The sequence below is a fragment of the Schistocerca americana genome, chromosome 1, assembly GCF_021461395.2.
Source record: "Schistocerca americana isolate TAMUIC-IGC-003095 chromosome 1, iqSchAmer2.1, whole genome shotgun sequence".
In the NCBI taxonomy this organism is placed as follows: domain Eukaryota; kingdom Metazoa; phylum Arthropoda; class Insecta; order Orthoptera; family Acrididae; genus Schistocerca; species Schistocerca americana.
In genome coordinates this window covers 342,118,890-342,128,171 of record NC_060119.1, presented here as the reverse complement: position 1 = coordinate 342,128,171, position 9,282 = coordinate 342,118,890, and the positions used below count along the sequence as shown (strand labels likewise).

The following is a 9,282-nucleotide window of genomic DNA, read 5'->3' as shown; positions in this document are numbered from 1 at the left end:
ACTAAGAACTGCACAGCGTTCGTTAAGTGGCTAGAGGTACAACACCCTGAAGAAGAATATGAAGAGTATATCAGTGAAATAATAAATATTGTTGTTGCGACTCATTATTTAACCTACTTTGCACCTATTTATTATTTGTCTTGCTGATTAATAACATCAGGGGCAAATTTATTTATTTTAATTTCAAACCGCACTTACGGGCAAAAGCGACGAAATATTATCCGCGACAATGAGAGCCGATCGTGTTTAATCGTCCGTACACGGCTTGATTATGACGCCAAGTGTAAGACTTAACACGCAGACATGTCACCAGTCAGTAATATGAAACTGGTTCGCTTTGAAATCAGACTTAACACGGAGACATGTCACCAGTCAGTAATATGAAACTGGTTCGCTTTGAAATCAGCTTCTTTCCTCGGGTTTCATTTTTCATTGACAGCGTTACACCAAGATCCATTAGCACTTCACCACCACTGACTGATATCACGGTATGCCTGGGAAATCATAATGAAGTAATGCACAAAGGCGACAGACGAAGTATGTGGCACTAAGCTTTCCAATGCCATTCCAACGGAAATAAGAATCATACAACTCATCATATGTGTCAAATTGACGTAAATACGCTACCAGTTCCTTAGCGGAGTGAACCAGTTCGTGCATAGTCTTCAGGTCTTGCTCCCACAACTATAGGCAGAACATTGGTCCTAAGCGCACTGTCGTATAACTTTTCCGTAAAGTAGTCCTTACAGTTCGAGTTCTCGAATGCCAAGTAGAATTAATAGTTCCTACTGAGCATTTGGAAACGTTTCTTGGTACTGGAGCACGGGCACTTTTGGGTCCCGCACGCGCCAGAGATATCGACCTGTATGTGCTTCTGCATTTCGAGCGCGTGCGTCTCTCGTCGAGGGCCCTGCAATTGGAGAAGAACCAGGGGACCTTCTCGGTAATGTTGGCGGCGTAGCTGTGGTCGTTCTGCGCCTTATGGCACTCGCGGTCGTCATAGTAGCCCCAGCGTCCAGACAGCGACACAACGTCGCTGTCGCGCCGGTGAGTCGCCGTCCAGTTGACCACGTCATTTTGCGTCGAGGGCTTCCTGTGGGCCGGGCACTCCGTTTAATATTAGTTCCACACCTTTCTGGTAGGGTGTGGGATACCTAGGTTGACGAAGTTCTCGTGGAAGAGAATGGCATCTGCTTCCGAGGCCACTATTCCGCTGGTAGTGCATGTGCGTCTGCTCACCTGAATATCCAATATTTATGGGAAAAACCGACCAGTTAAAACTTCTATTTATATTTTTCGGTATTTATGTAGCGTCGGTTGTAACAGGTGTTTTTTATGTTTTACGAATAACTGGGTAAGAAAACGGAATATCAATTAGCCGTAGCAGCAATGCTATAATTTTTGGGTTTTAAATAAACCTTTTCTAAAAATGAGTAATTTTTATTCGTAAAATTTCTATTGCTTTGTAATGTTGTGTTACTATGGAAAATGGGAAAATTTATCCGTGTCATTTTAATAACAATCGAGTGAAACTAGCAACAAAACATGGCATCTACATGTACATCTGTATTCTGCAAACAAGCTTAAGGTGCATGGCAGAGGACACGTCCCATTCCACCATTTATTAGCGTTTCGTCCTGTTCCGTCCGCGTATGGAGCGCAGAAAAATGATTTTTTGAATGACTCTGTGCATGCAGTAATTATTCTAATCGTATCCTCTCGATCCCTATGTGAGCGACATATAGAGGACTGTAGTATATCCCTAGAGTAATCATTAAAAGCCGGTTCTTGAAACTTTATTAACAGTTTTTCTCGGGATAGTTTATTTCTGTCTTGAAGGGTCAGTTCCTTCAGTATCTCCTTGACACTTTACCACGGGTTAAACAAACTTGTGACCATTCGTGCTGCCCTTCTCTGTATGCGTTCAACGTCCTCTGTTAGTCCTATCTGGTACGTTACCCACGCAATTGGATAGTATTCTAGAACCGGTCGCACGAGTGATATGTAAACAATTTCTTTTGTATAGTGATTGCACTTCCACAGTATTCTATCAATAACCTGACGTCCACCACCTGCTTTACCCACGACTGGACCTATATGATCAATCCATTTCATGTCTCTGCAGAGTCTTACTCCCAGGTATTTGTTGACTTGGCTGGTCCCAGCAGTGACTCATTGATATTGTAGTCATAAGATACTACGTTTTCTCGCTTTGTGAAGTGCAAGATTTTACATTTCAGTACTTTCAACATTGCAGCCCAGTCAGCAATCGTGATAATCTAATATATAAGAAACGATCAGCCTCGATTGCGGTAATTAAACCAACCTTTCCCTAGTTTTCATGCCAAGTAATTAAGCCTTCTTCAGAAGATAAACCTGATTCTATAATATGTTTCCGAGGGCATGGTGCGGCGTCCATGGAGACTAGCCGCTCGCCTTAGTACCTATGTACCGCATTTTTAAAATATGACTACGCCTATTCAGGATGTTTTAGTTTTATATGTAGGCCATGCCCTCGTAGACATATTATAGAATCAGGTTTATCTTCTGAAGAAGACTCAATTACTTGGGCTGAAACCAAGGTAAAGGTTGGTTTCATTACCGCAGTCGAGGCTGATAGTTTCTTATATATTACTTTACATTTCTATAGATTTAGTTCAAGTTGCCAATCTCTGCACTGCGTTGAAATCTGATCAAGATCTGAAAATTTGCGCAGCGTCTCTCCGATATAACTTCAGTATAAATGTATCGTCTGATTTTACTATCAATATTGTCTGTAATGTCATTAATATGCAACACTTTTCTGGGACACACCAGAAGTTACTTCTGTATCTGGCGAAGACTTTCCATCATAGATAACATGCTGTGTCCTCCCTACCAAAACGTCCTGAATCCAGTCACAAATTACAACTGAACACCATATGATCGTACTTATGACAATAAGCGTAAGTGTGGTACTGAGTCAAATGCTTTTCGGAAATCAAGGAACACTGCATCTACCTGCTTGCCTTCATCAAAGGCTTTCATTATCTCATGTGAGAAAAGGGCGACTTGGGTTTCACATTGTCGATGTTTTCGAAATCCATGCTGGTTGGCACTGAAGAGGTCATTCTCTTCAACATACCTGATTATGTTTGAGCTCAGAATATGTTCTAACATTCTTCAACAAATCGATGTCAAGGATATTGGACAGAAGTTTTGTGGAGCACTTATACCAACCTTCTTGTAGACAGGTGTGACCTGTGCCTTTTTTCAAGAACAGGACACGGATTTTTCTTCGAGGGATCTACGATAGAAGATGAGCTAACTCAGCCGGAACTCCAGTATAGAATCAGACTAGGATGCCGTCGTGCCCTGGAGCTTTGTTCAATTTTAACGATTTCAGCTGTTTATCAATACCACTGACACTAATACTTACTTCATTTATCTTTCCAATCGTACGATGATTAAATTAGCGCAATTATCCTGGGTTTACCTTTGTAAAGGAACATTTGAAAGCAGAGTTAAGCGTTTCAGCTTTTGCTTTGCTACCCTCAAGTTCAGTTCCTGTCTCATTCACTAGGGACTGGACACTAACTTTTGTGCCACTAACAGCCTTTACATACCGCCAGAACTGCTTTCGATTTTGTGAAATGTCATTTTACAATATTCTGCTACGGTAATAACTGAAGGTATCACGCACTCCTCTCTTGAAAGCCAAACGCTTTTCATTCAGCATCTCTATGTATAGCACTACCCTTTGTTTTACACCTATTGTGCAGTAATCTCTGTTTCTGTAGATGTTTCTTTACAGTGACTATATACCATGGAGGTTCTCTCCTTTTATAAAACGTTCTACGGGCACATATGTATCTAGTGTGTGGTCAACTATTCTCTTAAACTTGAGAGTTCCTCCACATGCTCCTGACCTGTGCTGAAAGTTTCAAGTTCCTCACTGAGATACGATACTACTGATTTTCGTATCTAGTTTACTGAGCAAATATATATCTTTCTGCTTGTTCTAGTTGTCCTTTGTACTTTGCTAATCATTTTTGCCACAACCACGTGTTATGGTAACTGATACTAGTCGATGTGGACATCCTCAAAGACGTCAGGTCCATTTGTTGTCATTAGATCCAATATATATATTTCCATCATGAGTGGAATTCTTATCTGTTCCAGGTACTTTTCAGAGAAGGCATTTAGTAAAGTTTCACAGGATGTCTCATCACGCCCACCACTAGCAAAACTTTAATTTTCCCAATTAATTGTTGAATGGTTAAGTTCCCACCGATGATTACAGAATGACTGGGGAGCTTACTTGCAAATGAACTGTGGTTTTCTCTAAAGTTTTGGTTATGTCAGGAAATGAGTCTGGTGGGCGATAGAAGGATCCAGTTAACATTTTATGCCCATCCCTGATACTGAGTCTTGCCCAAACACTCTCACATGCCGCTTCAGTTTCTTTTTCAGTGGATTTGGTTTCTCGTCTACTGTTACAAATACACCACCTGCATTTCCCATTTGCCTGTCCTTTCGATATGCACTTAAATTTTCCCCAGACATCTCACTGGTATTAATATCATGTTTCTACCAGCTTTCTGTACCTAGTATTACGTGAGTTTCACTGCTTTTCATGAGCGCATCAAACAGTTGCGAATGCTTCGGCAGTTTACTATTAGGATTTTAATACTCTCAGCTGTGGGAGAAATTTCTTTCGATCTTACACGGATACTTCTGGGTTTCCTACAGCTATCGTTGTGTGAACTGGATGGAGGGTCGCCTAATCTAAAAACACCCTTGAGTGCACCCCACACACAACCAGGTATCTGAGTAGCATCCTCTGGTGTGTAGTGCGCACTTGACATATTTAGGAGGACCCTACAGTTTTTAGCCTTATGGCGCAAGTCCACAAAGTCGCAACGTAACTTGTCACTGAGCCTTCAATATCTCTGGTTCAGTCCATCCACTCGACTCAAAACCAAAGGGCCATGGCCAGTCCTGGGGACAATGCTGCAAAATTGTGAGCTTTGTTGAAACTCGACGTGCAAGACTGGTCTTCTCAACCTTCTCTCCTAGTCACTGGAATGACTCAAGAATGATCTCGGAGCCCAGACGATAGGCATCATTTGTTCCGACGTGCGTCACAAGCTGCAGTATTTTGCATCATGTTCTCTCGATGGCTTCCCGAATAGCCTCTTCAACGTGTTGAATGAGGCCCCAAAGCAAACACACTGAGTGTACCTGGTGTCCTTTGCTGTCACTTGTTGCCATTTCCCCAAGTAGTTCCATCATTCTTCATACGTTTGCACCGCTAATGATTAATAGACCTTTACCCTTTTGTATTTGCCCCCTCCTGAAACCGGACAAAACATGTTTCCCCAGAATAGCTGATGTGAGTCCCACTGGCTCAGCTCCAGTTCCAGTGGAGGACAGCACCACCAGTATCGGGGATCGATACAACACCCTGAGTCCTCCCTGATGCCCGTCTACCCTGTACAAGACGCCTGGATTTAACACTGACATGCAACTCGCAGTCAAGTGGATGCGTAATGACAGATCCTGTACTGTCTGCAGAGGATTCACAGGAGAGGATAGTATTTGAGGTACCTCTGGTACAGGTATCACAGGTAAACGACTCCTGGTGCTCTTCCAACACACAGCTTCACAGCAGCTGTCACTAGAATTCCCAATGGGGCTGCATTTTGGCTTGTGCAAAGCAATATAAGACAGGGAGCAAACAACTTTAAATTAAACCTGCGGATTATCTTTTAATCTGTTGAGCTAAATTTTTGCTAATTTCCCATAAGAATGAAAGCAGATACAAAAAATGAGATTTCTATTAAGGCAACACAAAAACCTGTGGTAACAATTACTAGTTTCGTGAAACGTTTTGATGTTATTTATAGTTATTAGCAAACTCGAAATCAAAGTTAATTTACGATAAATGATAACATATAGATCTACTCCTCTTTAAAAGGAAACTAGGTGTAGCACAAGAAGTTTGTTAAAAAAATGTACTACAGTAGATAAATCACAAACACCGATTTGCTACAAATTGCTCGTAGCTTACGCAAAGGATAATGGTGGGTTCCAAAAATTCTCAAAACGCACGTTTATTTGCGTTCATATACAGTCATAGGTCATGTATATTTTGGCTGAACTGTGAACCACAAACGCTAATTCTCTACGAATTAAATTACATAGCCAAAACACTCGTACCACCAACTTACGAAAATATGGTTTTGTAAGCGTCCGGAAGTTCTGAAAGTAACCTATTTCTCACGTAGTTGTACATTGAAATCAGGGAAAGATTGTTTTGAACGAGGATAGGCCTAGTATCCTCAAAAATTTTAAGAGAGCACAATTTACTTTAAGCGCACAGTTGACGATAACAGTACTATTGTATCGTGGCACTCGCGATATTCGAAATTTCACAATACATCACAATACAAACAGGTAGTGATACAGTCAGTGGAAGTTTACGCAGAAGCAGCGACGCGAACAGTAAATTATGCGAATCTGGAACATCAAAGCAACACACGATCTTGTACAAGCGGTCTCACAGAAGGGAAAATTCCTAAGTTGGCTTTTATACATGAACAAACGTGCGCATTGCACGGATTTTTCACTTAGCCCATTCTGTGCATACTTCTACACTGGTGTGCCGAAGTAGAACACTGCAGAGTAAGTTTATCTCGATGAAAATCGATAAAATGTGCAGCACCGACAAAGCACGTCTTTTGGCTGTTGCAGCTGACAATGCAATAAGAATAGGGACAGCATTACTGTACGTGCCATGTTGATGATACTCGTGTACAAGCAGTTTGTGAGACTTGCCCCATCTAGTTTATGTGGTAGTTTCCATTCTGTCGTCATCACACATTAGTTGTGTTACATACCATCCCTAGCCTGTAAGTATGCACAGTGTCATACCAGTGAAGTAGAATGCTCCATTTCTTTTAAAAGATTACCAATGGGAGGAGCAACAACAAACATGTGGCGTCATATAAGAAGAAAACTAACAGTCATTGTTTACAATAAGAATTGAAAGTAGGCGATCTGTTCCTATTTTTACGTAATATGCCTTTACCTGCTTGTGCGAGAGTTGCCCAGAAAGAAAGGTACCGCATTTTTTTCTCAGCCGGAAACAAGGCTACGAATGCGACACGTTACGTGTTTTTTTTTAAGTGCTCCTGAGTGAGCGCAGCAAGTTTCCGTCTCTTCCAACAGATAGCGTAGATGCAGGACAGTTTCAAAATGGCATCTGTAGGTGATGTACCTAACAAGCAACGTGCCGTCATTGAATTTGCTACTGCAGAGAAAGAAACTGTGGGTAATATTCACAAACGCTTGCGCAAAGTCTATGGAGCATCTGCTATCGACAGAAGTACAGCCAGTCGCTCGGCACGGAGGGTGGGGTCATCAGAAGGCGGTTAGGTGAAGCTCCACGATTTGCAGCGGTCGGGGAGACCATCCACGGCTGCCACACCTAACGTGTTTCAGCGAGCTGATGTTGTCATTCACGAGGACAGACGCATTACGTCTCATCTGTTCGCGCTGCATCTGACAATATTATATAATGATTCAGACAGAGAAGCACTGGCTCCGCCACTGGGACAAGTATTGATCGCGACAGGGCATAAGCGCCCTTGTTTCATGCTGTAGGAGGGCCATAGAACGGGATGGAGATTACGTGGAAAAACAGGGTGTGTAGATAAAACACCATTCTTTCGCGTGTGTAATTCTCATTATGTTCAATAAAGAATTGTTGAAGAAAAAAAATTGCGGTACATTACTTTCTGGGCAACCGTCGTAACTTTCGAAAACGAACAACAAAATACGAAAAATAGTGTTATACCTCAGTTTCCACCCTGTAGCATTGACTACTCGTAATGTCCAAATACAGCATAGTTTCGTTGGAGAGTTTCAAAAAATTAGAATCTATAGGAGGATAAAGGAGGTTTTCTTTTAAGTATTCGACCACTATCATCTTACCAGAAAAGCAGCGAATGCTGGACGGACAATGTTTTTCTTTTATTTGCCTATTTAATTTAGTATTTTGATTCTTTGTAAATTGAATCTGAGAGACTCAAAATATCTCACTCGTTGTTCGGTTTTTATGGTTATCTCAGGAAATAATAGGAATAAAAAATAGAAAGTCGATTATTTCAAAATCTGGTTATTTTGGGCGGTTTTAACAGTCCAGTTAAATTGGCGTTGGAAAAAAAGCCAACATAAATGGGTTGTTTCAGCGACAACCGCCGTCCCTAGTATGAGAACGCTTCGCGACCGGCGCGCAGCCGCCGCCACCGCACCATTCAGTGGTATCTCAGCAGCTTTAGTATTCTGGGCTGCTCGTCGGAGGCCGGTGGCACGAACACCAGCTGCTCGACGATGCGGTTCGAGTCGGGCGTCCGGAGGGGCCAGAGACGCGGCGAAGCGGCCAGGTCGTGCTCCGGCCAGCGCTACCCGCCAGACACGAACCAAGGGGTGCCCGCCGGCATAGCCACGCCTCCAGCCATCGTGCGCGGCAGCGTGAGTCTCGTGGGACGCCAGGGCATGGTGCACTGAAGCAGACACGCCACCGAAGCCGCCAGCATCAGGGCGCACCCCGGCGAGTGCCACACCATTACGCCCCAACCCGGCCCTCCTTAGCTAAGGAAATGCGCGTGAAATCTTATGGGACATAACTGCTAAGGTCACCAGTCCCTAAGTTTACACACTACTTCACCTAAATTATCCTAAGGACAAACACACACACCCATGCCCGAGGGAGGAGTCGAACCTCCGCTGGGACAGCGGCACAGTCCATGACTGCAGCGCCCTAGACCGCTCGGCTAGTCCCGAGCGGCCCCCTCCTTAGCTGATTAGGAGAAGAAGAATGGATCCGGCCGGCAGATGTCGCACACTCCGGCAGGTGACGTGTGTACATTGGGGAGAAAGTTATTTCGCTATCGCCTGTAATATTAATGAAAGGTGTACGGGTAAGTGCAAGCAGGACTTGGGCTCCGAGGGTTCTGTACAAACATAATTATATATGTTCTCCCATATGATAAAAGTCACGGATACCTCCTAATATCGTGTCCTACCTCCATTTTCCCGGCACAGTGCAGCAACTCGACATGGCATCGACTCTACAGGTCGGTGGAAGTCCTCTGCAGAAATATGGCATTGAGCCATGTTGCCTGTGTAGGTGTCCATAATTGCGAAGGTGTTGCGTCTGCACCATTTTGTGGAGGAATTGATCTCCCGATTACGTCACACAACTGTCAGGTCATCTGGGTAGTCAAATCATTCGTT

General features: G+C 43.2%; 1 pseudogene; it reads right to left on the bottom strand.

Annotated features, from left to right (window-relative positions):
• Positions 1-464: 464 nt before the first annotated feature.
• LOC124548380 lies at positions 465-8,612 on the bottom strand (annotated as a pseudogene).
• Between the last annotated feature and the right edge of the window lie 670 nt (positions 8,613-9,282).